The 24,802-nt window shown below is 52.4% G+C and overlaps 43 non-coding genes across 43 annotated transcripts; 9 read left to right on the forward strand and 34 right to left on the reverse strand.

The window, feature by feature from the left end:
- Window positions 1–279: 279 nt before the first annotated feature.
- Window positions 280–350, reverse strand: Trnag-gcc. Its single transcript has one exon. It is a non-coding gene; the product is annotated as a tRNA-Gly (tRNA).
- Window positions 351–692: 342 nt separating this feature from the next.
- Window positions 693–764, forward strand: Trnag-ucc. Its single transcript has one exon. It is a non-coding gene; the product is annotated as a tRNA-Gly (tRNA).
- A 610-nt stretch (window positions 765–1,374) lies between these two features.
- Window positions 1,375–1,448, reverse strand: Trnai-aau. Its single transcript has one exon. It is a non-coding gene; the product is annotated as a tRNA-Ile (tRNA).
- A 198-nt stretch (window positions 1,449–1,646) lies between these two features.
- Window positions 1,647–1,718, reverse strand: Trnae-uuc. The gene has a single exon. It is a non-coding gene; the product is annotated as a tRNA-Glu (tRNA).
- Window positions 1,719–2,023: 305 nt separating this feature from the next.
- Trnam-cau lies at window positions 2,024–2,096 on the reverse strand. Its single transcript has one exon. It is a non-coding gene; the product is annotated as a tRNA-Met (tRNA).
- Window positions 2,097–2,477: 381 nt separating this feature from the next.
- On the reverse strand, window positions 2,478–2,548 carry Trnag-gcc. The gene has a single exon. It is a non-coding gene; the product is annotated as a tRNA-Gly (tRNA).
- A 342-nt stretch (window positions 2,549–2,890) lies between these two features.
- Window positions 2,891–2,962, forward strand: Trnag-ucc. The gene has a single exon. It is a non-coding gene; the product is annotated as a tRNA-Gly (tRNA).
- Window positions 2,963–3,572: 610 nt separating this feature from the next.
- Window positions 3,573–3,646, reverse strand: Trnai-aau. Its single transcript has one exon. It is a non-coding gene; the product is annotated as a tRNA-Ile (tRNA).
- A 198-nt stretch (window positions 3,647–3,844) lies between these two features.
- Trnae-uuc lies at window positions 3,845–3,916 on the reverse strand. The gene has a single exon. It is a non-coding gene; the product is annotated as a tRNA-Glu (tRNA).
- A 305-nt stretch (window positions 3,917–4,221) lies between these two features.
- Trnam-cau lies at window positions 4,222–4,294 on the reverse strand. The gene has a single exon. It is a non-coding gene; the product is annotated as a tRNA-Met (tRNA).
- Window positions 4,295–4,675: 381 nt separating this feature from the next.
- On the reverse strand, window positions 4,676–4,746 carry Trnag-gcc. Its single transcript has one exon. It is a non-coding gene; the product is annotated as a tRNA-Gly (tRNA).
- Window positions 4,747–5,088: 342 nt separating this feature from the next.
- Window positions 5,089–5,160, forward strand: Trnag-ucc. Its single transcript has one exon. It is a non-coding gene; the product is annotated as a tRNA-Gly (tRNA).
- Window positions 5,161–5,770: 610 nt separating this feature from the next.
- Window positions 5,771–5,844, reverse strand: Trnai-aau. The gene has a single exon. It is a non-coding gene; the product is annotated as a tRNA-Ile (tRNA).
- A 198-nt stretch (window positions 5,845–6,042) lies between these two features.
- Window positions 6,043–6,114, reverse strand: Trnae-uuc. Its single transcript has one exon. It is a non-coding gene; the product is annotated as a tRNA-Glu (tRNA).
- A 305-nt stretch (window positions 6,115–6,419) lies between these two features.
- Trnam-cau lies at window positions 6,420–6,492 on the reverse strand. Its single transcript has one exon. It is a non-coding gene; the product is annotated as a tRNA-Met (tRNA).
- Window positions 6,493–6,873: 381 nt separating this feature from the next.
- Window positions 6,874–6,944, reverse strand: Trnag-gcc. The gene has a single exon. It is a non-coding gene; the product is annotated as a tRNA-Gly (tRNA).
- A 342-nt stretch (window positions 6,945–7,286) lies between these two features.
- Trnag-ucc lies at window positions 7,287–7,358 on the forward strand. The gene has a single exon. It is a non-coding gene; the product is annotated as a tRNA-Gly (tRNA).
- Window positions 7,359–7,968: 610 nt separating this feature from the next.
- Window positions 7,969–8,042, reverse strand: Trnai-aau. The gene has a single exon. It is a non-coding gene; the product is annotated as a tRNA-Ile (tRNA).
- Window positions 8,043–8,240: 198 nt separating this feature from the next.
- Trnae-uuc lies at window positions 8,241–8,312 on the reverse strand. Its single transcript has one exon. It is a non-coding gene; the product is annotated as a tRNA-Glu (tRNA).
- Window positions 8,313–8,617: 305 nt separating this feature from the next.
- Window positions 8,618–8,690, reverse strand: Trnam-cau. The gene has a single exon. It is a non-coding gene; the product is annotated as a tRNA-Met (tRNA).
- Window positions 8,691–9,071: 381 nt separating this feature from the next.
- On the reverse strand, window positions 9,072–9,142 carry Trnag-gcc. Its single transcript has one exon. It is a non-coding gene; the product is annotated as a tRNA-Gly (tRNA).
- A 342-nt stretch (window positions 9,143–9,484) lies between these two features.
- Window positions 9,485–9,556, forward strand: Trnag-ucc. Its single transcript has one exon. It is a non-coding gene; the product is annotated as a tRNA-Gly (tRNA).
- Window positions 9,557–10,166: 610 nt separating this feature from the next.
- Window positions 10,167–10,240, reverse strand: Trnai-aau. The gene has a single exon. It is a non-coding gene; the product is annotated as a tRNA-Ile (tRNA).
- A 198-nt stretch (window positions 10,241–10,438) lies between these two features.
- On the reverse strand, window positions 10,439–10,510 carry Trnae-uuc. Its single transcript has one exon. It is a non-coding gene; the product is annotated as a tRNA-Glu (tRNA).
- A 305-nt stretch (window positions 10,511–10,815) lies between these two features.
- Trnam-cau lies at window positions 10,816–10,888 on the reverse strand. The gene has a single exon. It is a non-coding gene; the product is annotated as a tRNA-Met (tRNA).
- A 381-nt stretch (window positions 10,889–11,269) lies between these two features.
- Window positions 11,270–11,340, reverse strand: Trnag-gcc. Its single transcript has one exon. It is a non-coding gene; the product is annotated as a tRNA-Gly (tRNA).
- Window positions 11,341–11,682: 342 nt separating this feature from the next.
- Window positions 11,683–11,754, forward strand: Trnag-ucc. Its single transcript has one exon. It is a non-coding gene; the product is annotated as a tRNA-Gly (tRNA).
- Window positions 11,755–12,364: 610 nt separating this feature from the next.
- On the reverse strand, window positions 12,365–12,438 carry Trnai-aau. The gene has a single exon. It is a non-coding gene; the product is annotated as a tRNA-Ile (tRNA).
- Window positions 12,439–12,636: 198 nt separating this feature from the next.
- Window positions 12,637–12,708, reverse strand: Trnae-uuc. Its single transcript has one exon. It is a non-coding gene; the product is annotated as a tRNA-Glu (tRNA).
- Window positions 12,709–13,013: 305 nt separating this feature from the next.
- Window positions 13,014–13,086, reverse strand: Trnam-cau. Its single transcript has one exon. It is a non-coding gene; the product is annotated as a tRNA-Met (tRNA).
- A 381-nt stretch (window positions 13,087–13,467) lies between these two features.
- On the reverse strand, window positions 13,468–13,538 carry Trnag-gcc. Its single transcript has one exon. It is a non-coding gene; the product is annotated as a tRNA-Gly (tRNA).
- A 342-nt stretch (window positions 13,539–13,880) lies between these two features.
- Window positions 13,881–13,952, forward strand: Trnag-ucc. The gene has a single exon. It is a non-coding gene; the product is annotated as a tRNA-Gly (tRNA).
- Window positions 13,953–14,562: 610 nt separating this feature from the next.
- Trnai-aau lies at window positions 14,563–14,636 on the reverse strand. Its single transcript has one exon. It is a non-coding gene; the product is annotated as a tRNA-Ile (tRNA).
- Window positions 14,637–20,575: 5,939 nt separating this feature from the next.
- On the reverse strand, window positions 20,576–20,648 carry Trnam-cau. The gene has a single exon. It is a non-coding gene; the product is annotated as a tRNA-Met (tRNA).
- Window positions 20,649–21,029: 381 nt separating this feature from the next.
- Trnag-gcc lies at window positions 21,030–21,100 on the reverse strand. The gene has a single exon. It is a non-coding gene; the product is annotated as a tRNA-Gly (tRNA).
- A 342-nt stretch (window positions 21,101–21,442) lies between these two features.
- Window positions 21,443–21,514, forward strand: Trnag-ucc. The gene has a single exon. It is a non-coding gene; the product is annotated as a tRNA-Gly (tRNA).
- A 610-nt stretch (window positions 21,515–22,124) lies between these two features.
- Trnai-aau lies at window positions 22,125–22,198 on the reverse strand. Its single transcript has one exon. It is a non-coding gene; the product is annotated as a tRNA-Ile (tRNA).
- Window positions 22,199–22,396: 198 nt separating this feature from the next.
- Trnae-uuc lies at window positions 22,397–22,468 on the reverse strand. Its single transcript has one exon. It is a non-coding gene; the product is annotated as a tRNA-Glu (tRNA).
- Window positions 22,469–22,773: 305 nt separating this feature from the next.
- Window positions 22,774–22,846, reverse strand: Trnam-cau. Its single transcript has one exon. It is a non-coding gene; the product is annotated as a tRNA-Met (tRNA).
- Window positions 22,847–23,227: 381 nt separating this feature from the next.
- On the reverse strand, window positions 23,228–23,298 carry Trnag-gcc. The gene has a single exon. It is a non-coding gene; the product is annotated as a tRNA-Gly (tRNA).
- Window positions 23,299–23,640: 342 nt separating this feature from the next.
- Trnag-ucc lies at window positions 23,641–23,712 on the forward strand. Its single transcript has one exon. It is a non-coding gene; the product is annotated as a tRNA-Gly (tRNA).
- A 610-nt stretch (window positions 23,713–24,322) lies between these two features.
- Window positions 24,323–24,396, reverse strand: Trnai-aau. The gene has a single exon. It is a non-coding gene; the product is annotated as a tRNA-Ile (tRNA).
- Window positions 24,397–24,594: 198 nt separating this feature from the next.
- Trnae-uuc lies at window positions 24,595–24,666 on the reverse strand. Its single transcript has one exon. It is a non-coding gene; the product is annotated as a tRNA-Glu (tRNA).
- Window positions 24,667–24,802: the final 136 nt, after the last annotated feature.

The raw sequence follows: 24,802 nt of genomic DNA on the forward strand, positions 1-24,802 counted from the left end.
ACTGCCGGCCCAGTTGATTGCGGTGCTGCTGCAGCTGTTGCAACGATAGGCAGCACTCCTTGTCGTTAAAGTTTAGAGCCTCGGAGGCACCCGGACCCAGCAACTTGTGAGGCCAGGCCGACGCTAGTCTGTAGAACATGATGCGAGCGTCCTAGTGGGGACCCGCGAGTGCTGCGTTCTCGGTCCTTCTCAAGGGAAATCCAGCTACACATCCTTGTGGATCGTGCATCTCAAGCGCTCAAGCGACGCGGCAGCATCATCGCGGGAAAAGCAAAATGATGCATCGGCCGGGAATCGAACCCGGGCCGCCCGCGTGGCAGGCGAGCATTCTACCACTGAACCACCGATGCTGGGGCCAGCGGTAACTTGACGCTGCTTCCCGAGCAGATGTCTCAAGGGAAAGTGGGACTGCCGTCAAGCGCCGTAGCATTCTGTGGGAAAGATGCTGCAGACGCTGAATCCTGCACTGCACTGCTTAAAAATGCCGCCAGAACGCGGTCCTCTGCGTACTCTTGCGTCGCCGGCGCCCAACTCTTGCCAAAGGATGCGAAATGTGCGCGGATACGCTGTCCGAATGCGTCTGGATGTGCTCCCCTAGCCTGCCTCGAAATGCGCCTGCCAGGTACGATCACCTTCGGCCGCTGCCGACTGGCGGGAAGCCGACACAGCGCGGACGCGCGGCGCTCGCTTGTGCGGTGGTGGTGTAATGGTCAGCATAGTTGCCTTCCAAGCAGTTGATCCGGGTTCGATTCCCGGCCACCGCAGCAGGCTTTTAATTTCGCGTATGAGTACTTTTGCCACGCGCTCTTAAATTATTGTTTTTTCGCGCTCTTACTCGCTGCATACCAGCCCTTAGTGTGTCTCGACTTGTCTCGTGTCTCGACTTGTCTCGACTTTGCTCAGCTGACGCGAGAGCTGACGCTCTCAAATCGGCCTTTATCAAAACGACAAGCACGAGAAACGACTGAGAGAGGTAAGGAGAGGCGAGGCGATGGACACACAGCACGCCCCCTTCATTTCACGGTGGCGTCTCCCTGACCGAATCGGGCTGTAGCTCCGAAAACAAAGGAGAAACAAAAATAGGAAGTAAAAGTGCAAATAGTGCCCTGTGTTCCCATGCGCTCACCCGCCCAAGTACTGACAAGGGCCAAAGTTGTTACGCATCGGCAATCGGACATTTTCTTTCATTTTCTCTTTATCGGTTGAGAACCAGTGTATTCAAGATATTATGGCCATTGCCGAGTGAATGCTGTAGCGCTTCCCGACGAGTCGGGTTCGGATCCTCTGTCAACTTCCACGCAGGGTGATGATCTTTTGGTCATCACACTCGCCAGCTGAAATCGGCGCTGCCTTTTCGTAGTAGTAAAAGAGTAGTGGCCCGTGGGGGGATCGAACCCACGACCTTCGCGTTATTAGCACGACGCTCTAACCAACTTAGCTAACGGGCGTCGGCAGATGCAGTTGCTCAGCCCTACGCTGGAAACAGGTGGCATGAAGCCATACACCATTTCTATGGTCGTCGTGTGTCTGCTTCCCTAGTCTATATTCTGCTGACGGTCACGAAACAGTAGCTATATTGCGAGCAGGACGGCAAACGGCTGCTCGGACAGCTCAAACTTGCCACGATTCGTGTGGAAAAAATTCCGTTCCGGTACCGGGAATCGAACCCGGGCCTCCTGGGTGAAAGCCAGGTATCCTAGCCACTAGACCACACCGGATGTGGACGTTTCGTTCGACCGTTCGTACGGTCGCTTGTCGCATTTCGTGTCGAGTGCCGCGTCGGCGCCCCTCTCTCTTTGCGAGCATCTTTGCACATACTGACTGGCAAGGCGCGCACCTCAAACGTCGCAGAGCAATGCTTTTGGCTTCATGCTCTGCTGGGAGAAGAGGAAAAGGGAAGCTGTAAGTAGCAATAACAGGAAGTAAACATTTTCCCGCTGAAGCGTTGAAACGTTGTGGATAACAAACAAGAAATACGTTGGCGCCCTAGCAACAGCACCACCATCAGTCACAGAAAATTAAATGCCCCGGGTGAGGATCGAACTCACGACCTTAAGATTATGAGACTTACGCGCTGCCTACTGCGCTACCGAGGCACGGGTGCACCGCTTGTCCTGGAAACTGGGTAAATACCGTACCCAATATTAGACGTAGAGACACTGTACTTCCTGGATAACGTGTTCTGTTGCTACACGTGCACTGCCGGCCCAGTTGATTGCGGTGCTGCTGCAGCTGTTGCAACGATAGGCAGCACTCCTTGTCGTTAAAGTTTAGAGCCTCGGAGGCACCCGGACCCAGCAACTTGTGAGGCCAGGCCGACGCTAGTCTGTAGAACATGATGCGAGCGTCCTAGTGGGGACCCGCGAGTGCTGCGTTCTCGGTCCTTCTCAAGGGAAATCCAGCTACACATCCTTGTGGATCGTGCATCTCAAGCGCTCAAGCGACGCGGCAGCATCATCGCGGGAAAAGCAAAATGATGCATCGGCCGGGAATCGAACCCGGGCCGCCCGCGTGGCAGGCGAGCATTCTACCACTGAACCACCGATGCTGGGGCCAGCGGTAACTTGACGCTGCTTCCCGAGCAGATGTCTCAAGGGAAAGTGGGACTGCCGTCAAGCGCCGTAGCATTCTGTGGGAAAGATGCTGCAGACGCTGAATCCTGCACTGCACTGCTTAAAAATGCCGCCAGAACGCGGTCCTCTGCGTACTCTTGCGTCGCCGGCGCCCAACTCTTGCCAAAGGATGCGAAATGTGCGCGGATACGCTGTCCGAATGCGTCTGGATGTGCTCCCCTAGCCTGCCTCGAAATGCGCCTGCCAGGTACGATCACCTTCGGCCGCTGCCGACTGGCGGGAAGCCGACACAGCGCGGACGCGCGGCGCTCGCTTGTGCGGTGGTGGTGTAATGGTCAGCATAGTTGCCTTCCAAGCAGTTGATCCGGGTTCGATTCCCGGCCACCGCAGCAGGCTTTTAATTTCGCGTATGAGTACTTTTGCCACGCGCTCTTAAATTATTGTTTTTTCGCGCTCTTACTCGCTGCATACCAGCCCTTAGTGTGTCTCGACTTGTCTCGTGTCTCGACTTGTCTCGACTTTGCTCAGCTGACGCGAGAGCTGACGCTCTCAAATCGGCCTTTATCAAAACGACAAGCACGAGAAACGACTGAGAGAGGTAAGGAGAGGCGAGGCGATGGACACACAGCACGCCCCCTTCATTTCACGGTGGCGTCTCCCTGACCGAATCGGGCTGTAGCTCCGAAAACAAAGGAGAAACAAAAATAGGAAGTAAAAGTGCAAATAGTGCCCTGTGTTCCCATGCGCTCACCCGCCCAAGTACTGACAAGGGCCAAAGTTGTTACGCATCGGCAATCGGACATTTTCTTTCATTTTCTCTTTATCGGTTGAGAACCAGTGTATTCAAGATATTATGGCCATTGCCGAGTGAATGCTGTAGCGCTTCCCGACGAGTCGGGTTCGGATCCTCTGTCAACTTCCACGCAGGGTGATGATCTTTTGGTCATCACACTCGCCAGCTGAAATCGGCGCTGCCTTTTCGTAGTAGTAAAAGAGTAGTGGCCCGTGGGGGGATCGAACCCACGACCTTCGCGTTATTAGCACGACGCTCTAACCAACTGAGCTAACGGGCGTCGGCAGATGCAGTTGCTCAGCCCTACGCTGGAAACAGGTGGCATGAAGCCATACACCATTTCTATGGTCGTCGTGTGTCTGCTTCCCTAGTCTATATTCTGCTGACGGTCACGAAACAGTAGCTATATTGCGAGCAGGACGGCAAACGGCTGCTCGGACAGCTCAAACTTGCCACGATTCGTGTGGAAAAAATTCCGTTCCGGTACCGGGAATCGAACCCGGGCCTCCTGGGTGAAAGCCAGGTATCCTAGCCACTAGACCACACCGGATGTGGACGTTTCGTTCGACCGTTCGTACGGTCGCTTGTCGCATTTCGTGTCGAGTGCCGCGTCGGCGCCCCTCTCTCTTTGCGAGCATCTTTGCACATACTGACTGGCAAGGCGCGCACCTCAAACGTCGCAGAGCAATGCTTTTGGCTTCATGCTCTGCTGGGAGAAGAGGAAAAGGGAAGCTGTAAGTAGCAATAACAGGAAGTAAACATTTTCCCGCTGAAGCGTTGAAACGTTGTGGATAACAAACAAGAAATACGTTGGCGCCCTAGCAACAGCACCACCATCAGTCACAGAAAATTAAATGCCCCGGGTGAGGATCGAACTCACGACCTTAAGATTATGAGACTTACGCGCTGCCTACTGCGCTACCGAGGCACGGGTGCACCGCTTGTCCTGGAAACTGGGTAAATACCGTACCCAATATTAGACGTAGAGACACTGTACTTCCTGGATAACGTGTTCTGTTGCTACACGTGCACTGCCGGCCCAGTTGATTGCGGTGCTGCTGCAGCTGTTGCAACGATAGGCAGCACTCCTTGTCGTTAAAGTTTAGAGCCTCGGAGGCACCCGGACCCAGCAACTTGTGAGGCCAGGCCGACGCTAGTCTGTAGAACATGATGCGAGCGTCCTAGTGGGGACCCGCGAGTGCTGCGTTCTCGGTCCTTCTCAAGGGAAATCCAGCTACACATCCTTGTGGATCGTGCATCTCAAGCGCTCAAGCGACGCGGCAGCATCATCGCGGGAAAAGCAAAATGATGCATCGGCCGGGAATCGAACCCGGGCCGCCCGCGTGGCAGGCGAGCATTCTACCACTGAACCACCGATGCTGGGGCCAGCGGTAACTTGACGCTGCTTCCCGAGCAGATGTCTCAAGGGAAAGTGGGACTGCCGTCAAGCGCCGTAGCATTCTGTGGGAAAGATGCTGCAGACGCTGAATCCTGCACTGCACTGCTTAAAAATGCCGCCAGAACGCGGTCCTCTGCGTACTCTTGCGTCGCCGGCGCCCAACTCTTGCCAAAGGATGCGAAATGTGCGCGGATACGCTGTCCGAATGCGTCTGGATGTGCTCCCCTAGCCTGCCTCGAAATGCGCCTGCCAGGTACGATCACCTTCGGCCGCTGCCGACTGGCGGGAAGCCGACACAGCGCGGACGCGCGGCGCTCGCTTGTGCGGTGGTGGTGTAATGGTCAGCATAGTTGCCTTCCAAGCAGTTGATCCGGGTTCGATTCCCGGCCACCGCAGCAGGCTTTTAATTTCGCGTATGAGTACTTTTGCCACGCGCTCTTAAATTATTGTTTTTTCGCGCTCTTACTCGCTGCATACCAGCCCTTAGTGTGTCTCGACTTGTCTCGTGTCTCGACTTGTCTCGACTTTGCTCAGCTGACGCGAGAGCTGACGCTCTCAAATCGGCCTTTATCAAAACGACAAGCACGAGAAACGACTGAGAGAGGTAAGGAGAGGCGAGGCGATGGACACACAGCACGCCCCCTTCATTTCACGGTGGCGTCTCCCTGACCGAATCGGGCTGTAGCTCCGAAAACAAAGGAGAAACAAAAATAGGAAGTAAAAGTGCAAATAGTGCCCTGTGTTCCCATGCGCTCACCCGCCCAAGTACTGACAAGGGCCAAAGTTGTTACGCATCGGCAATCGGACATTTTCTTTCATTTTCTCTTTATCGGTTGAGAACCAGTGTATTCAAGATATTATGGCCATTGCCGAGTGAATGCTGTAGCGCTTCCCGACGAGTCGGGTTCGGATCCTCTGTCAACTTCCACGCAGGGTGATGATCTTTTGGTCATCACACTCGCCAGCTGAAATCGGCGCTGCCTTTTCGTAGTAGTAAAAGAGTAGTGGCCCGTGGGGGGATCGAACCCACGACCTTCGCGTTATTAGCACGACGCTCTAACCAACTGAGCTAACGGGCGTCGGCAGATGCAGTTGCTCAGCCCTACGCTGGAAACAGGTGGCATGAAGCCATACACCATTTCTATGGTCGTCGTGTGTCTGCTTCCCTAGTCTATATTCTGCTGACGGTCACGAAACAGTAGCTATATTGCGAGCAGGACGGCAAACGGCTGCTCGGACAGCTCAAACTTGCCACGATTCGTGTGGAAAAAATTCCGTTCCGGTACCGGGAATCGAACCCGGGCCTCCTGGGTGAAAGCCAGGTATCCTAGCCACTAGACCACACCGGATGTGGACGTTTCGTTCGACCGTTCGTACGGTCGCTTGTCGCATTTCGTGTCGAGTGCCGCGTCGGCGCCCCTCTCTCTTTGCGAGCATCTTTGCACATACTGACTGGCAAGGCGCGCACCTCAAACGTCGCAGAGCAATGCTTTTGGCTTCATGCTCTGCTGGGAGAAGAGGAAAAGGGAAGCTGTAAGTAGCAATAACAGGAAGTAAACATTTTCCCGCTGAAGCGTTGAAACGTTGTGGATAACAAACAAGAAATACGTTGGCGCCCTAGCAACAGCACCACCATCAGTCACAGAAAATTAAATGCCCCGGGTGAGGATCGAACTCACGACCTTAAGATTATGAGACTTACGCGCTGCCTACTGCGCTACCGAGGCACGGGTGCACCGCTTGTCCTGGAAACTGGGTAAATACCGTACCCAATATTAGACGTAGAGACACTGTACTTCCTGGATAACGTGTTCTGTTGCTACACGTGCACTGCCGGCCCAGTTGATTGCGGTGCTGCTGCAGCTGTTGCAACGATAGGCAGCACTCCTTGTCGTTAAAGTTTAGAGCCTCGGAGGCACCCGGACCCAGCAACTTGTGAGGCCAGGCCGACGCTAGTCTGTAGAACATGATGCGAGCGTCCTAGTGGGGACCCGCGAGTGCTGCGTTCTCGGTCCTTCTCAAGGGAAATCCAGCTACACATCCTTGTGGATCGTGCATCTCAAGCGCTCAAGCGACGCGGCAGCATCATCGCGGGAAAAGCAAAATGATGCATCGGCCGGGAATCGAACCCGGGCCGCCCGCGTGGCAGGCGAGCATTCTACCACTGAACCACCGATGCTGGGGCCAGCGGTAACTTGACGCTGCTTCCCGAGCAGATGTCTCAAGGGAAAGTGGGACTGCCGTCAAGCGCCGTAGCATTCTGTGGGAAAGATGCTGCAGACGCTGAATCCTGCACTGCACTGCTTAAAAATGCCGCCAGAACGCGGTCCTCTGCGTACTCTTGCGTCGCCGGCGCCCAACTCTTGCCAAAGGATGCGAAATGTGCGCGGATACGCTGTCCGAATGCGTCTGGATGTGCTCCCCTAGCCTGCCTCGAAATGCGCCTGCCAGGTACGATCACCTTCGGCCGCTGCCGACTGGCGGGAAGCCGACACAGCGCGGACGCGCGGCGCTCGCTTGTGCGGTGGTGGTGTAATGGTCAGCATAGTTGCCTTCCAAGCAGTTGATCCGGGTTCGATTCCCGGCCACCGCAGCAGGCTTTTAATTTCGCGTATGAGTACTTTTGCCACGCGCTCTTAAATTATTGTTTTTTCGCGCTCTTACTCGCTGCATACCAGCCCTTAGTGTGTCTCGACTTGTCTCGTGTCTCGACTTGTCTCGACTTTGCTCAGCTGACGCGAGAGCTGACGCTCTCAAATCGGCCTTTATCAAAACGACAAGCACGAGAAACGACTGAGAGAGGTAAGGAGAGGCGAGGCGATGGACACACAGCACGCCCCCTTCATTTCACGGTGGCGTCTCCCTGACCGAATCGGGCTGTAGCTCCGAAAACAAAGGAGAAACAAAAATAGGAAGTAAAAGTGCAAATAGTGCCCTGTGTTCCCATGCGCTCACCCGCCCAAGTACTGACAAGGGCCAAAGTTGTTACGCATCGGCAATCGGACATTTTCTTTCATTTTCTCTTTATCGGTTGAGAACCAGTGTATTCAAGATATTATGGCCATTGCCGAGTGAATGCTGTAGCGCTTCCCGACGAGTCGGGTTCGGATCCTCTGTCAACTTCCACGCAGGGTGATGATCTTTTGGTCATCACACTCGCCAGCTGAAATCGGCGCTGCCTTTTCGTAGTAGTAAAAGAGTAGTGGCCCGTGGGGGGATCGAACCCACGACCTTCGCGTTATTAGCACGACGCTCTAACCAACTGAGCTAACGGGCGTCGGCAGATGCAGTTGCTCAGCCCTACGCTGGAAACAGGTGGCATGAAGCCATACACCATTTCTATGGTCGTCGTGTGTCTGCTTCCCTAGTCTATATTCTGCTGACGGTCACGAAACAGTAGCTATATTGCGAGCAGGACGGCAAACGGCTGCTCGGACAGCTCAAACTTGCCACGATTCGTGTGGAAAAAATTCCGTTCCGGTACCGGGAATCGAACCCGGGCCTCCTGGGTGAAAGCCAGGTATCCTAGCCACTAGACCACACCGGATGTGGACGTTTCGTTCGACCGTTCGTACGGTCGCTTGTCGCATTTCGTGTCGAGTGCCGCGTCGGCGCCCCTCTCTCTTTGCGAGCATCTTTGCACATACTGACTGGCAAGGCGCGCACCTCAAACGTCGCAGAGCAATGCTTTTGGCTTCATGCTCTGCTGGGAGAAGAGGAAAAGGGAAGCTGTAAGTAGCAATAACAGGAAGTAAACATTTTCCCGCTGAAGCGTTGAAACGTTGTGGATAACAAACAAGAAATACGTTGGCGCCCTAGCAACAGCACCACCATCAGTCACAGAAAATTAAATGCCCCGGGTGAGGATCGAACTCACGACCTTAAGATTATGAGACTTACGCGCTGCCTACTGCGCTACCGAGGCACGGGTGCACCGCTTGTCCTGGAAACTGGGTAAATACCGTACCCAATATTAGACGTAGAGACACTGTACTTCCTGGATAACGTGTTCTGTTGCTACACGTGCACTGCCGGCCCAGTTGATTGCGGTGCTGCTGCAGCTGTTGCAACGATAGGCAGCACTCCTTGTCGTTAAAGTTTAGAGCCTCGGAGGCACCCGGACCCAGCAACTTGTGAGGCCAGGCCGACGCTAGTCTGTAGAACATGATGCGAGCGTCCTAGTGGGGACCCGCGAGTGCTGCGTTCTCGGTCCTTCTCAAGGGAAATCCAGCTACACATCCTTGTGGATCGTGCATCTCAAGCGCTCAAGCGACGCGGCAGCATCATCGCGGGAAAAGCAAAATGATGCATCGGCCGGGAATCGAACCCGGGCCGCCCGCGTGGCAGGCGAGCATTCTACCACTGAACCACCGATGCTGGGGCCAGCGGTAACTTGACGCTGCTTCCCGAGCAGATGTCTCAAGGGAAAGTGGGACTGCCGTCAAGCGCCGTAGCATTCTGTGGGAAAGATGCTGCAGACGCTGAATCCTGCACTGCACTGCTTAAAAATGCCGCCAGAACGCGGTCCTCTGCGTACTCTTGCGTCGCCGGCGCCCAACTCTTGCCAAAGGATGCGAAATGTGCGCGGATACGCTGTCCGAATGCGTCTGGATGTGCTCCCCTAGCCTGCCTCGAAATGCGCCTGCCAGGTACGATCACCTTCGGCCGCTGCCGACTGGCGGGAAGCCGACACAGCGCGGACGCGCGGCGCTCGCTTGTGCGGTGGTGGTGTAATGGTCAGCATAGTTGCCTTCCAAGCAGTTGATCCGGGTTCGATTCCCGGCCACCGCAGCAGGCTTTTAATTTCGCGTATGAGTACTTTTGCCACGCGCTCTTAAATTATTGTTTTTTCGCGCTCTTACTCGCTGCATACCAGCCCTTAGTGTGTCTCGACTTGTCTCGTGTCTCGACTTGTCTCGACTTTGCTCAGCTGACGCGAGAGCTGACGCTCTCAAATCGGCCTTTATCAAAACGACAAGCACGAGAAACGACTGAGAGAGGTAAGGAGAGGCGAGGCGATGGACACACAGCACGCCCCCTTCATTTCACGGTGGCGTCTCCCTGACCGAATCGGGCTGTAGCTCCGAAAACAAAGGAGAAACAAAAATAGGAAGTAAAAGTGCAAATAGTGCCCTGTGTTCCCATGCGCTCACCCGCCCAAGTACTGACAAGGGCCAAAGTTGTTACGCATCGGCAATCGGACATTTTCTTTCATTTTCTCTTTATCGGTTGAGAACCAGTGTATTCAAGATATTATGGCCATTGCCGAGTGAATGCTGTAGCGCTTCCCGACGAGTCGGGTTCGGATCCTCTGTCAACTTCCACGCAGGGTGATGATCTTTTGGTCATCACACTCGCCAGCTGAAATCGGCGCTGCCTTTTCGTAGTAGTAAAAGAGTAGTGGCCCGTGGGGGGATCGAACCCACGACCTTCGCGTTATTAGCACGACGCTCTAACCAACTGAGCTAACGGGCGTCGGCAGATGCAGTTGCTCAGCCCTACGCTGGAAACAGGTGGCATGAAGCCATACACCATTTCTATGGTCGTCGTGTGTCTGCTTCCCTAGTCTATATTCTGCTGACGGTCACGAAACAGTAGCTATATTGCGAGCAGGACGGCAAACGGCTGCTCGGACAGCTCAAACTTGCCACGATTCGTGTGGAAAAAATTCCGTTCCGGTACCGGGAATCGAACCCGGGCCTCCTGGGTGAAAGCCAGGTATCCTAGCCACTAGACCACACCGGATGTGGACGTTTCGTTCGACCGTTCGTACGGTCGCTTGTCGCATTTCGTGTCGAGTGCCGCGTCGGCGCCCCTCTCTCTTTGCGAGCATCTTTGCACATACTGACTGGCAAGGCGCGCACCTCAAACGTCGCAGAGCAATGCTTTTGGCTTCATGCTCTGCTGGGAGAAGAGGAAAAGGGAAGCTGTAAGTAGCAATAACAGGAAGTAAACATTTTCCCGCTGAAGCGTTGAAACGTTGTGGATAACAAACAAGAAATACGTTGGCGCCCTAGCAACAGCACCACCATCAGTCACAGAAAATTAAATGCCCCGGGTGAGGATCGAACTCACGACCTTAAGATTATGAGACTTACGCGCTGCCTACTGCGCTACCGAGGCACGGGTGCACCGCTTGTCCTGGAAACTGGGTAAATACCGTACCCAATATTAGACGTAGAGACACTGTACTTCCTGGATAACGTGTTCTGTTGCTACACGTGCACTGCCGGCCCAGTTGATTGCGGTGCTGCTGCAGCTGTTGCAACGATAGGCAGCACTCCTTGTCGTTAAAGTTTAGAGCCTCGGAGGCACCCGGACCCAGCAACTTGTGAGGCCAGGCCGACGCTAGTCTGTAGAACATGATGCGAGCGTCCTAGTGGGGACCCGCGAGTGCTGCGTTCTCGGTCCTTCTCAAGGGAAATCCAGCTACACATCCTTGTGGATCGTGCATCTCAAGCGCTCAAGCGACGCGGCAGCATCATCGCGGGAAAAGCAAAATGATGCATCGGCCGGGAATCGAACCCGGGCCGCCCGCGTGGCAGGCGAGCATTCTACCACTGAACCACCGATGCTGGGGCCAGCGGTAACTTGACGCTGCTTCCCGAGCAGATGTCTCAAGGGAAAGTGGGACTGCCGTCAAGCGCCGTAGCATTCTGTGGGAAAGATGCTGCAGACGCTGAATCCTGCACTGCACTGCTTAAAAATGCCGCCAGAACGCGGTCCTCTGCGTACTCTTGCGTCGCCGGCGCCCAACTCTTGCCAAAGGATGCGAAATGTGCGCGGATACGCTGTCCGAATGCGTCTGGATGTGCTCCCCTAGCCTGCCTCGAAATGCGCCTGCCAGGTACGATCACCTTCGGCCGCTGCCGACTGGCGGGAAGCCGACACAGCGCGGACGCGCGGCGCTCGCTTGTGCGGTGGTGGTGTAATGGTCAGCATAGTTGCCTTCCAAGCAGTTGATCCGGGTTCGATTCCCGGCCACCGCAGCAGGCTTTTAATTTCGCGTATGAGTACTTTTGCCACGCGCTCTTAAATTATTGTTTTTTCGCGCTCTTACTCGCTGCATACCAGCCCTTAGTGTGTCTCGACTTGTCTCGTGTCTCGACTTGTCTCGACTTTGCTCAGCTGACGCGAGAGCTGACGCTCTCAAATCGGCCTTTATCAAAACGACAAGCACGAGAAACGACTGAGAGAGGTAAGGAGAGGCGAGGCGATGGACACACAGCACGCCCCCTTCATTTCACGGTGGCGTCTCCCTGACCGAATCGGGCTGTAGCTCCGAAAACAAAGGAGAAACAAAAATAGGAAGTAAAAGTGCAAATAGTGCCCTGTGTTCCCATGCGCTCACCCGCCCAAGTACTGACAAGGGCCAAAGTTGTTACGCATCGGCAATCGGACATTTTCTTTCATTTTCTCTTTATCGGTTGAGAACCAGTGTATTCAAGATATTATGGCCATTGCCGAGTGAATGCTGTAGCGCTTCCCGACGAGTCGGGTTCGGATCCTCTGTCAACTTCCACGCAGGGTGATGATCTTTTGGTCATCACACTCGCCAGCTGAAATCGGCGCTGCCTTTTCGTAGTAGTAAAAGAGTAGTGGCCCGTGGGGGGATCGAACCCACGACCTTCGCGTTATTAGCACGACGCTCTAACCAACTGAGCTAACGGGCGTCGGCAGATGCAGTTGCTCAGCCCTACGCTGGAAACAGGTGGCATGAAGCCATACACCATTTCTATGGTCGTCGTGTGTCTGCTTCCCTAGTCTATATTCTGCTGACGGTCACGAAACAGTAGCTATATTGCGAGCAGGACGGCAAACGGCTGCTCGGACAGCTCAAACTTGCCACGATTCGTGTGGAAAAAATTCCGTTCCGGTACCGGGAATCGAACCCGGGCCTCCTGGGTGAAAGCCAGGTATCCTAGCCACTAGACCACACCGGATGTGGACGTTTCGTTCGACCGTTCGTACGGTCGCTTGTCGCATTTCGTGTCGAGTGCCGCGTCGGCGCCCCTCTCTCTTTGCGAGCATCTTTGCACATACTGACTGGCAAGGCGCGCACCTCAAACGTCGCAGAGCAATGCTTTTGGCTTCATGCTCTGCTGGGAGAAGAGGAAAAGGGAAGCTGTAAGTAGCAATAACAGGAAGTAAACATTTTCCCGCTGAAGCGTTGAAACGTTGTGGATAACAAACAAGAAATACGTTGGCGCCCTAGCAACAGCACCACCATCAGTCACAGAAAATTAAATGCCCCGGGTGAGGATCGAACTCACGACCTTAAGATTATGAGACTTACGCGCTGCCTACTGCGCTACCGAGGCACGGGTGCACCGCTTGTCCTGGAAACTGGGTAAATACCGTACCCAATATTAGACGTAGAGACACTGTACTTCCTGGATAACGTGTTCTGTTGCTACACGTGCACTGCCGGCCCAGTTGATTGCGGTGCTGCTGCAGCTGTTGCAACGATAGGCAGCACTCCTTGTCGTTAAAGTTTAGAGCCTCGGAGGCACCCGGACCCAGCAACTTGTGAGGCCAGGCCGACGCTAGTCTGTAGAACATGATGCGAGCGTCCTAGTGGGGACCCGCGAGTGCTGCGTTCTCGGTCCTTCTCAAGGGAAATCCAGCTACACATCCTTGTGGATCGTGCATCTCAAGCGCTCAAGCGACGCGGCAGCATCATCGCGGGAAAAGCAAAATGATGCATCGGCCGGGAATCGAACCCGGGCCGCCCGCGTGGCAGGCGAGCATTCTACCACTGAACCACCGATGCTGGGGCCAGCGGTAACTTGACGCTGCTTCCCGAGCAGATGTCTCAAGGGAAAGTGGGACTGCCGTCAAGCGCCGTAGCATTCTGTGGGAAAGATGCTGCAGACGCTGAATCCTGCACTGCACTGCTTAAAAATGCCGCCAGAACGCGGTCCTCTGCGTACTCTTGCGTCGCCGGCGCCCAACTCTTGCCAAAGGATGCGAAATGTGCGCGGATACGCTGTCCGAATGCGTCTGGATGTGCTCCCCTAGCCTGCCTCGAAATGCGCCTGCCAGGTACGATCACCTTCGGCCGCTGCCGACTGGCGGGAAGCCGACACAGCGCGGACGCGCGGCGCTCGCTTGTGCGGTGGTGGTGTAATGGTCAGCATAGTTGCCTTCCAAGCAGTTGATCCGGGTTCGATTCCCGGCCACCGCAGCAGGCTTTTAATTTCGCGTATGAGTACTTTTGCCACGCGCTCTTAAATTATTGTTTTTTCGCGCTCTTACTCGCTGCATACCAGCCCTTAGTGTGTCTCGACTTGTCTCGTGTCTCGACTTGTCTCGACTTTGCTCAGCTGACGCGAGAGCTGACGCTCTCAAATCGGCCTTTATCAAAACGACAAGCACGAGAAACGACTGAGAGAGGTAAGGAGAGGCGAGGCGATGGACACACAGCACGCCCCCTTCATTTCACGGTGGCGTCTCCCTGACCGAATCGGGCTGTAGCTCCGAAAACAAAGGAGAAACAAAAATAGGAAGTAAAAGTGCAAATAGTGCCCTGTGTTCCCATGCGCTCACCCGCCCAAGTACTGACAAGGGCCAAAGTTGTTACGCATCGGCAATCGGACATTTTCTTTCATTTTCTCTTTATCGGTTGAGAACCAGTGTATTCAAGATATTATGGCCATTGCCGAGTGAATGCTGTAGCGCTTCCCGACGAGTCGGGTTCGGATCCTCTGTCAACTTCCACGCAGGGTGATGATCTTTTGGTCATCACACTCGCCAGCTGAAATCGGCGCTGCCTTTTCGTAGTAGTAAAAGAGTAGTGGCCCGTGGGGGGATCGAACCCACGACCTTCGCGTTATTAGCACGACGCTCTAACCAACTGAGCTAACGGGCGTCGGCAGATGCAGTTGCTCAGCCCTACGCTGGAAACAGGTGGCATGAAGCCATACACCATTTCTATGGTCGTCGTGTGTCTGCTTCCCTAGTCTATATTCTGCTGACGGTCACGAAACAGTAGCTATATTGCGAGCAGGACGGCAAACGGCTGCTCGGACAGCTCAAACTTGCCACGATTCGTGTGGAAAAAATTCCGTTCCGGTACCGGGAATCGAACCCGGGCCTCCTGGGTGAAAGCCAGGTATCCTAGCCACTTTTTTTTTTTTTTTTTTTTTTTTTGTTGATGTCCAACGCCTTAACCACTCGGCCACCTTTTTTTTTTTTTTTTTTTTTTTTTTTTTTTTTTTTTTTTTTTTTTTTTTTTTTTTCTCGGGGTAGCGCGTTTCCACAGCGCTTTTATTTTTTATTTTTATTTTCCTGGACCTCTTCCACTTCAGGCGTTGGCCCCTATCATCCATATCACCCCCAAACTCCTATCTAACCTAAAAAAAAAAAAAAAAAAAAAAAAAAAAAAAAAAAATCTGTTGCCACCGCCACTTTCACCCTAACTTAACCTACTTTTTTATTTATTTTTTCATTTTTTTTAAAATAATATATAAAGGAACTGAGTACATCTTCTTGCCGTGACAATCTGTCCAATACCCGTGAAACAGAAGAACACGAAATCAATCAAGCACTTCTGATGTGTTTTATGTTACGGCTTGTGGCAAAAATAGTTTTCCTGAGGCACTTTCACCTGCTGTACTATAAAAATAAATAAATAAATGCCAACTTAATTATAATGAAGCACAAGTAGTATCAACTCGCTGTAGTGTTGTGCACCAACCCAAAAAAAAAAAAAAAAAAAAAAAAAAAAAAAAATTACCGCTTCATTATGGCAAAGTGTGAAGTAAGAAATTTTGAAACAAAGCTTTGTATTTCCGACTCGTTTTAAGGTTGTGGTGCTCTTCCATTATATACTGTATGTACTCGTCTATACTCGCATGTCGATTCGTAACTGCAAAATATGCAAACTGGCCGATAATCCAAACATAGCTATTGTGCTTTGTTGCAGGAAAGAAATGCCAGTCTGGTTGAAGTACATCTTTAAGTGTTATAGCAGAGTCTGTGGTTCTAGTAATTATTGCGAGTTTTTTTCTAGTCCAGTTCCATATGTGGTATTGGTCGCGGCAGATGAGAATGTGTGCCAAGGTATCTACAGTATGGCAATGATCGCAGTACGGACTCTGCTTCATTTTAATATTGTGCAACTTTTCACCTGTGGGGACCTTCTCGTTCACAATGTCATACCACGTGGACACTACTTTGGAGTGGAGGATGGGATTGTTAATGTTTTTCCAGACGTTACTCCAGTTGACCGCTGGATATTTCGCTTCAATTGGGTTTTGCCTATAGTGTCTCGTGAGGTGGTAATAGGTCCTTCTGGTGTTAAGCAGCTGTGAAGTGTCTTGAATATAGCTCATTTCCAGGTAATAAGTCCGGACGTGATCGAGTTGAGCGCTGATGCGACCAACATCGACTGGGGCCTTTTTGCTCGTTGGGACTAACCTGTTGAATAACGTTTTCGTAATTGTCGGATGGGGTGACTGCAGTATTTTGCGGATTCGGTCCATATATACGGCAGTGCATTGGTTCTTGATGTCTTTGACGCCCAAACCACCAGCGGCGCGGGTTAACACTATGGTTGGCATAGCGACTTTAAAGATGTTTCCGCTCCATATGAACCAATATGCTGCAGCTAAAAGCTTTTGCGCTGTATCCTTGGGTACTGGTAACACTGCTGCGATGTGATATATTTTGCTTAGCGCATAGCTGTTAATCAATAGAGCTCTCTGTATCCGATTGAGCGTTCTAGTTTTGTGTTCACGGAGAGTAGCCCTGAATATATGCAGTTTATGGTCCCAGTTGGCTACTGTCATCTCTCTTGGGTTGGCCATTAGAATCATACCTAAGTGGTTCGTCTTCTCTATTCTTTGTAGCCATGTTCTTGGAATGGTCTCCATATGGGGTCCGACAGGTAAAATTTTCGATTTTTGTTCATTGAGTTTGGCTCCGGAAGAAGTGGCGTAAGCGTGGATTATTTGTTGAACGACTTCCATTTCTGAGTGCGTGTTAACTACTACACTGACGTCATCAGCATAAGCGTGACACACGGTTTTTGTACCCAACACCTGTAGACCTTGTAACCTGTGATGCAGGTTTAACAGTAACGGTTCTACGGCGATTGCGTATAGTGCCATAGAAAGGGGGCAGCCTTGTCTCACTGATTGCTTGATCGGGACTGGTGAACTTAGCTGACCATTAATTTTGATTCGAGAGGAAGTGCCGACTATACATTTGCGTATGATCTGAATAAAATGAGCACTGAATCCCATCCGTTGCATTACAGTTAGTAGAAAGTGGTGGTTGATGCGGTCAAAAGCCTTATCGAAGTCTAAAAACATGAGACCAACATTGCATTTGCATAGCCACGACAAATATATTATGTCTCTATATTCACATAGTGCATTCGACATTGATCTCCCTGGGACAGCACTCATTTGATAAGGGCCAAGTACTTTCGGCAGTACCGTCTTCAGTCTACAGTTTATGAGTCGGGTGAAGATTTTATAGTCGGAATTGAGGAGTGTTAGTGGTCGAAAATCCTTCAGCGTAGCACTACGTGGTTTTTTGGGGATCAGTACAATCATTCCTTCGGTAAACTGAGATGGCATCTGCACGTCTCCCAATAATTCATTGCATATTTTGGTGAATTCCGGTCCTATGATGTGCCAAAAACAAGCATAAAATTCTATGGGTAGGCCATCTAAACCAGCAGATTTCTTTGTAGGCGAGTCTTTGATTATGGCACATACTTCTTCCTCAGTTATGTGGTCTACAAGGTCGGCGTTGTCAGTCGGATGGACCGTGGATTGAATGTTGGATAAAAGCGGCTCACTTGCCGTCGCGTCAGTCGCCGATGCGGAGTAAAAATCTGTATAATGTTGCACCACGTAGTTTTTAACTGTGACTTGTTGATCGTATTCGTTCCCCTGTTCATCACTGAGAGTGTGGATTAACTTTTGTTTACCTCTCTTGGCTTCCCGTAACACGTGATATACGGACGTATTCTCCTGCGTCAGTTCAATCGGAGGACGCGATCGAACTTTTTTCCCCTCTAGTGATTGTCGTACCAACGCCGTTATTCTTGCTTTGGTGCGTTTTATTCTAGAGCTGTTTGCTACTAATCCCATGGGGTCATCATATAGTTCGCGGAGGCAAAGAAAGTGATACTCCAAGGTGCGTTTTCGCCAGTACGCTTTCATGCGACCATATCGTGCGATGCATTTTTTTATCTGCGGTTTCGCAGACTGTAGCCACCACATGATGCGTGTAGGATATCTGGATTGCATCCGAAGACAACGCTGCCATGTAGCATGGACCTCCTGTTTCAGTACTGCGTCCTCCAAAAGTGACACGTTCAGCTGCCATACGCCCCTTCCCAGGAATGTTTTTTGTTTAGTATGTTTCGCGGTTATATGAAATGCGCAGTGATCCGAGAAGTTAAGAGGCCAAATTTCACAGTCAGTTACATTATGGATAAAACCTTTCGTTACATACAGCCTGTCTAGTCTGCTTGCCGAAGTACTGGATACATGCGTGTATCCACGGGTGTGCGGGCGAAGGTGGCACCAAGCATCTATCATATCGAGCCCGTTAATTAACAGCAACAGCTCCTCACAAAAGTTGAAGTTCGGGATTTGATCTTCTGGACGCAATACGCAGTTAAAATCTCCACCCAAAATTATGTGCAGTCGAGGATCCGTTATTAATGGGACAATTTCGTCCCGGAACAGGTTGCCCCTTGCTCGTTTTCCGCTGGATCCAGAGGGAGCATATATATTAACAAGAAGCAGATCATATATTTGTGCAGTTATGCCTCGTCCAGATTCAAGTATTGCTTTTGCTGTACATGGTATGCCGTGTTTGAACAGTATTCCTGTTCCACATTCATTGCCTATGTTTAAGATCGCCTCATATCCGTACACATCCGCTATTTTGGTTGTAACTACCTCTTGTAACATCGCTATGTCAATGTCGGCGGCATATAAGTAGTCCTTCACAGATTGTAACTTTACGTCCGAAACTATTCTGTTTACATTGAGCGTGGCTATTTTATACGCCTGCGTCATTCGGTAGTCCAACTAAGCGCATTCAGTGTCGTCAGACCATGCTGTCCCCGTATCAGTTCCGCAGCGGTCAACAGTGTCCATTGGTTCTTCAATTGGAGGGGCGAGGTTCATCTGTACGTCCTCATTCGGGTTGGGGATGTCTGGTTTTCCGATGTCTACCACGCCTTGCTTTCCGCTTCGATCTGTTTTAAGAATTTTTTTGGTACGGGAGAGTTTTTTCTCCAGTTCTTGAATCTCTTCAGGGCTCTGTTTTCGTGTTTGCCGTTTAGGTTTCACCGGCTGCTGTCTGATGTTGTCTTCCTCAGCATTCTTCAAATCGTCTAAGCGGGTGGTGTTTCGTGCTAAATTGTCGACCGTGCTCTTGGTGGATGATGGTGTCAATAGAGAAATCGGTTCACTATGAGGTTGCTCATTCCGGGATGGTTCTTGCATGTCATTCTCAACAGCAGAGGAATCGGAGAATTTGCTGTGGCTCCCGATATCTTTCGGTGTCTGTTGTGTTGAAACCGTTACAGCTGTCACGATTTCCTTAGGTTCGGGTGGTCTAGCTTCTGTTGTGTCAGTGGTGGCAATCTGGGCTTCTATTCGGGTGGGATGGTTCTCCGAATTCACATCAGGGCTTGGGGTCAAGACTTGGCCGCGGGCAGCCGTAGCGTAAGTCGCTGGCAGCGCAGTCATAGCCGGCGGTCGCGGCGCCTCGCCAGCCGGCAGCTGCGCCACTCGCCGCTGTAAACACTCCGCGCGGACGTGGCCGGGAGAGTTGCACGCCGCGCACGTCCTCGGCTGGCCGTCGTATATAACGATACCTCGGTATCCACAGACGCTGATGTATGACGGTACATGTTTGTGCAAATCGACCTTTAATTGCCTAACTCCGTTGAGAACTTGGAATTTGCGCGCGTTGGACCACCGTTCGGCAACATTGCTGAGAACTTTACCGTACGGCGCTATCACTGCGTTTATTTGTTCCGCCGGTACTTCGAATGGTAGTTCGAATATCCTGATAGTTCGTATTCCAAACCCTGCATGTGTTACGGTGACTTCGCCTACGTTTCCATCACAATGCTTAAATTTCATACTTCCTCCGCAAGACTCAACTATTTTGTCACATAAGTTAGCATTCCTCAATTTCACAAATACAACGCTGCTCACTATCGAAAGATGCATTCCAATGACATCCTCTGAATCAACTTTCACTTCGTATTCCAACCAATCTTCGATTTCGTGTAGTTTAGGTCGGGCGTAATTACGATCAAACGAGAATTTCAAAGTATCTTGTCTGTTCAAGTGGGCCATCACGGATTCATATTTCAAATTTCAATATGCGTAGAAGTTCTGCAACGATGCAAGACGCACTGCGACTTACCACGCCGAAGCACAGCAGACCGCGGCGCACGAAACTCAGCACACGTCCGCACAGCACGGCTGACGCGGCGAGACTGCCACTAGACCACACCGGATGTGGACGTTTCGTTCGACCGTTCGTACGGTCGCTTGTCGCATTTCGTGTCGAGTGCCGCGTCGGCGCCCCTCTCTCTTTGCGAGCATCTTTGCACATACTGACTGGCAAGGCGCGCACCTCAAACGTCGCAGAGCAATGCTTTTGGCTTCATGCTCTGCTGGGAGAAGAGGAAAAGGGAAGCTGTAAGTAGCAATAACAGGAAGTAAACATTTTCCCGCTGAAGCGTTGAAACGTTGTGGATAACAAACAAGAAATACGTTGGCGCCCTAGCAACAGCACCACCATCAGTCACAGAAAATTAAATGCCCCGGGTGAGGATCGAACTCACGACCTTAAGATTATGAGACTTACGCGCTGCCTACTGCGCTACCGAGGCACGGGTGCACCGCTTGTCCTGGAAACTGGGTAAATACCGTACCCAATATTAGACGTAGAGACACTGTACTTCCTGGATAACGTGTTCTGTTGCTACACGTGCACTGCCGGCCCAGTTGATTGCGGTGCTGCTGCAGCTGTTGCAACGATAGGCAGCACTCCTTGTCGTTAAAGTTTAGAGCCTCGGAGGCACCCGGACCCAGCAACTTGTGAGGCCAGGCCGACGCTAGTCTGTAGAACATGATGCGAGCGTCCTAGTGGGGACCCGCGAGTGCTGCGTTCTCGGTCCTTCTCAAGGGAAATCCAGCTACACATCCTTGTGGATCGTGCATCTCAAGCGCTCAAGCGACGCGGCAGCATCATCGCGGGAAAAGCAAAATGATGCATCGGCCGGGAATCGAACCCGGGCCGCCCGCGTGGCAGGCGAGCATTCTACCACTGAACCACCGATGCTGGGGCCAGCGGTAACTTGACGCTGCTTCCCGAGCAGATGTCTCAAGGGAAAGTGGGACTGCCGTCAAGCGCCGTAGCATTCTGTGGGAAAGATGCTGCAGACGCTGAATCCTGCACTGCACTGCTTAAAAATGCCGCCAGAACGCGGTCCTCTGCGTACTCTTGCGTCGCCGGCGCCCAACTCTTGCCAAAGGATGCGAAATGTGCGCGGATACGCTGTCCGAATGCGTCTGGATGTGCTCCCCTAGCCTGCCTCGAAATGCGCCTGCCAGGTACGATCACCTTCGGCCGCTGCCGACTGGCGGGAAGCCGACACAGCGCGGACGCGCGGCGCTCGCTTGTGCGGTGGTGGTGTAATGGTCAGCATAGTTGCCTTCCAAGCAGTTGATCCGGGTTCGATTCCCGGCCACCGCAGCAGGCTTTTAATTTCGCGTATGAGTACTTTTGCCACGCGCTCTTAAATTATTGTTTTTTCGCGCTCTTACTCGCTGCATACCAGCCCTTAGTGTGTCTCGACTTGTCTCGTGTCTCGACTTGTCTCGACTTTGCTCAGCTGACGCGAGAGCTGACGCTCTCAAATCGGCCTTTATCAAAACGACAAGCACGAGAAACGACTGAGAGAGGTAAGGAGAGGCGAGGCGATGGACACACAGCACGCCCCCTTCATTTCACGGTGGCGTCTCCCTGACCGAATCGGGCTGTAGCTCCGAAAACAAAGGAGAAACAAAAATAGGAAGTAAAAGTGCAAATAGTGCCCTGTGTTCCCATGCGCTCACCCGCCCAAGTACTGACAAGGGCCAAAGTTGTTACGCATCGGCAATCGGACATTTTCTTTCATTTTCTCTTTATCGGTTGAGAACCAGTGTATTCAAGATATTATGGCCATTGCCGAGTGAATGCTGTAGCGCTTCCCGACGAGTCGGGTTCGGATCCTCTGTCAACTTCCACGCAGGGTGATGATCTTTTGGTCATCACACTCGCCAGCTGAAATCGGCGCTGCCTTTTCGTAGTAGTAAAAGAGTAGTGGCCCGTGGGGGGATCGAACCCACGACCTTCGCGTTATTAGCACGACGCTCTAACCAACTGAGCTAACGGGCGTCGGCAGATGCAGTTGCTCAGCCCTACGCTGGAAACAGGTGGCATGAAGCCATACACCATTTCTATGGTCGTCGTGTGTCTGCTTCCCTAGTCTATATTCTGCTGACGGTCACGAAACAGTAGCTATATTGCGAGCAGGACGGCAAACGGCTGCTCGGACAGCTCAAACTTGCCACGATTCGTGTGGAAAAAATTCCGTTCCGGTACCGGGAATCGAACCCGGGCCTCCTGGGTGAAAGCCAGGTATCCTAGCCACTAGACCACACCGGATGTGGACGTTTCGTTCGACCGTTCGTACGGTCGCTTGTCGCATTTCGTGTCGAGTGCCGCGTCGGCGCCCCTCTCTCTTTGCGAGCATCTTTGCACATACTGACTGGCAAGGCGCGCACCTCAAACGTCGCAGAGCAATGCTTTTGGCTTCATGCTCTGCTGGGAGAAGAGGAAAAGGGAAGCTGTAAGTAGCAATAACAGGAAGTAAACATTTTCCCGCTGAAGCGTTGAAACGTTGTGGATAACAAACAAGAAATACGTTGGCGCCCTAGCAACAGCACCACCATCAGTCACAGAAAATTAAATGCCCCGGGTGAGGATCGAACTCACGACCTTAAGATTATGAGACTTACGCGCTGCCTACTGCGCTACCGAGGCACGGGTGCACCGCTTGTCCTGGAAACTGGGTAAATACCGTACCCAATATTAGACGTAGAGACACTGTACTTCCTGGATAACGTGTTCTGTTGCTACACGTGCACTGCCGGCCCAGTTGATTGCGGTGCTGCTGCAGCTGTTGCAACGATAGGCAGCACTCCTTGTCGTTAAAGTTTAGAGCCTCGGAGGCACCCGGACCCAGCAACTTGTGAGGCCAGGCCGACGCTAGTCTGTAGAACATGATGCGAGCGTCCTAGTGGGGACCCGCGAGTGCTGCGTTCTCGGTCCTTCTCAAGGGAAATCCAGCTACACATCCTTGTGGATCGTGCATCTCAAGCGCTCAAGCGACGCGGCAGCATCATCGCGGGAAAAGCAAAATGATGCATCGGCCGGGAATCGAACCCGGGCCGCCCGCGTGGCAGGCGAGCATTCTACCACTGAACCACCGATGCTGGGGCCAGCGGTAACTTGACGCTGCTTCCCGAGCAGATGTCTCAAGGGAAAGTGGGACTGCCGTCAAGCGCCGTAGCATTCTGTGGGAAAGATGCTGCAGACGCTGAATCCTGCACTGCACTGCTTAAAAATGCCGCCAGAACGCGGTCCTCTGCGTACTCTTGCGTCGCCGGCGCCCAACTCTTGCCAAAGGATGCGAAATGTGCGCGGATACGCTGTCCGAATGCGTCTGGATGTGCTCCCCTAGCCTGCCTCGAAATGCGCCTGCCAGGTACGATCACCTTCGGCCGCTGCCGACTGGCGGGAAGCCGACACAGCGCGGACGCGCGGCGCTCGCTTGTGCGGTGGTGGTGTAATGGTCAGCATAGTTGCCTTCCAAGCAGTTGATCCGGGTTCGATTCCCGGCCACCGCAGCAGGCTTTTAATTTCGCGTATGAGTACTTTTGCCACGCGCTCTTAAATTATTGTTTTTTCGCGCTCTTACTCGCTGCATACCAGCCCTTAGTGTGTCTCGACTTGTCTCGTGTCTCGACTTGTCTCGACTTTGCTCAGCTGACGCGAGAGCTGACGCTCTCAAATCGGCCTTTATCAAAACGACAAGCACGAGAAACGACTGAGAGAGGTAAGGAGAGGCGAGGCGATGGACACACAGCACGCCCCCTTCATTTCACGGTGGCGTCTCCCTGACCGAATCGGGCTGTAGCTCCGAAAACAAAGGAGAAACAAAAATAGGAAGTAAAAGTGCAAATAGTGCCCTGTGTTCCCATGCGCTCACCCGCCCAAGTACTGACAAGGGCCAAAGTTGTTACGCATCGGCAATCGGACATTTTCTTTCATTTTCTCTTTATCGGTTGAGAACCAGTGTATTCAAGATATTATGGCCATTGCCGAGTGAATGCTGTAGCGCTTCCCGACGAGTCGGGTTCGGATCCTCTGTCAACTTCCACGCAGGGTGATGATCTTTTGGTCATCACACTCGCCAGCTGAAATCGGCGCTGCCTTTTCGTAGTAGTAAAAGAGTAGTGGCCCGTGGGGGGATCGAACCCACGACCTTCGCGTTATTAGCACGACGCTCTAACCAACTGAGCTAACGGGCGTCGGCAGATGCAGTTGCTCAGCCCTACGCTGGAAACAGGTGGCATGAAGCCATACACCATTTCTATGGTCGTCGTGTGTCTGCTTCCCTAGTCTATATTCTGCTGACGGTCACGAAACAGTAGCTATATTGCGAGCAGGACGGCAAACGGCTGCTCGGACAGCTCAAACTTGCCACGATTCGTGTGGAAAAAATTCCGTTCCGGTACCGGGAATCGAACCCGGGCCTCCTGGGTGAAAGCCAGGTATCCTAGCCACTAGACCACACCGGATGTGGACGTTTCGTTCGACCGTTCGTACGGTCGCTTGTCGCATTTCGTGTCGAGTGCCGCGTCGGCGCCCCTCTCTCTTTGCGAGCATCTTTGCACATACTGACTGGCAAGGCGCGCACCTCAAACGTCGCAGAGC

Source organism: Schistocerca americana, chromosome 2 (assembly GCF_021461395.2).
Source record: "Schistocerca americana isolate TAMUIC-IGC-003095 chromosome 2, iqSchAmer2.1, whole genome shotgun sequence".
Taxonomy (NCBI): Eukaryota; Metazoa; Arthropoda; class Insecta; order Orthoptera; family Acrididae; genus Schistocerca; species Schistocerca americana.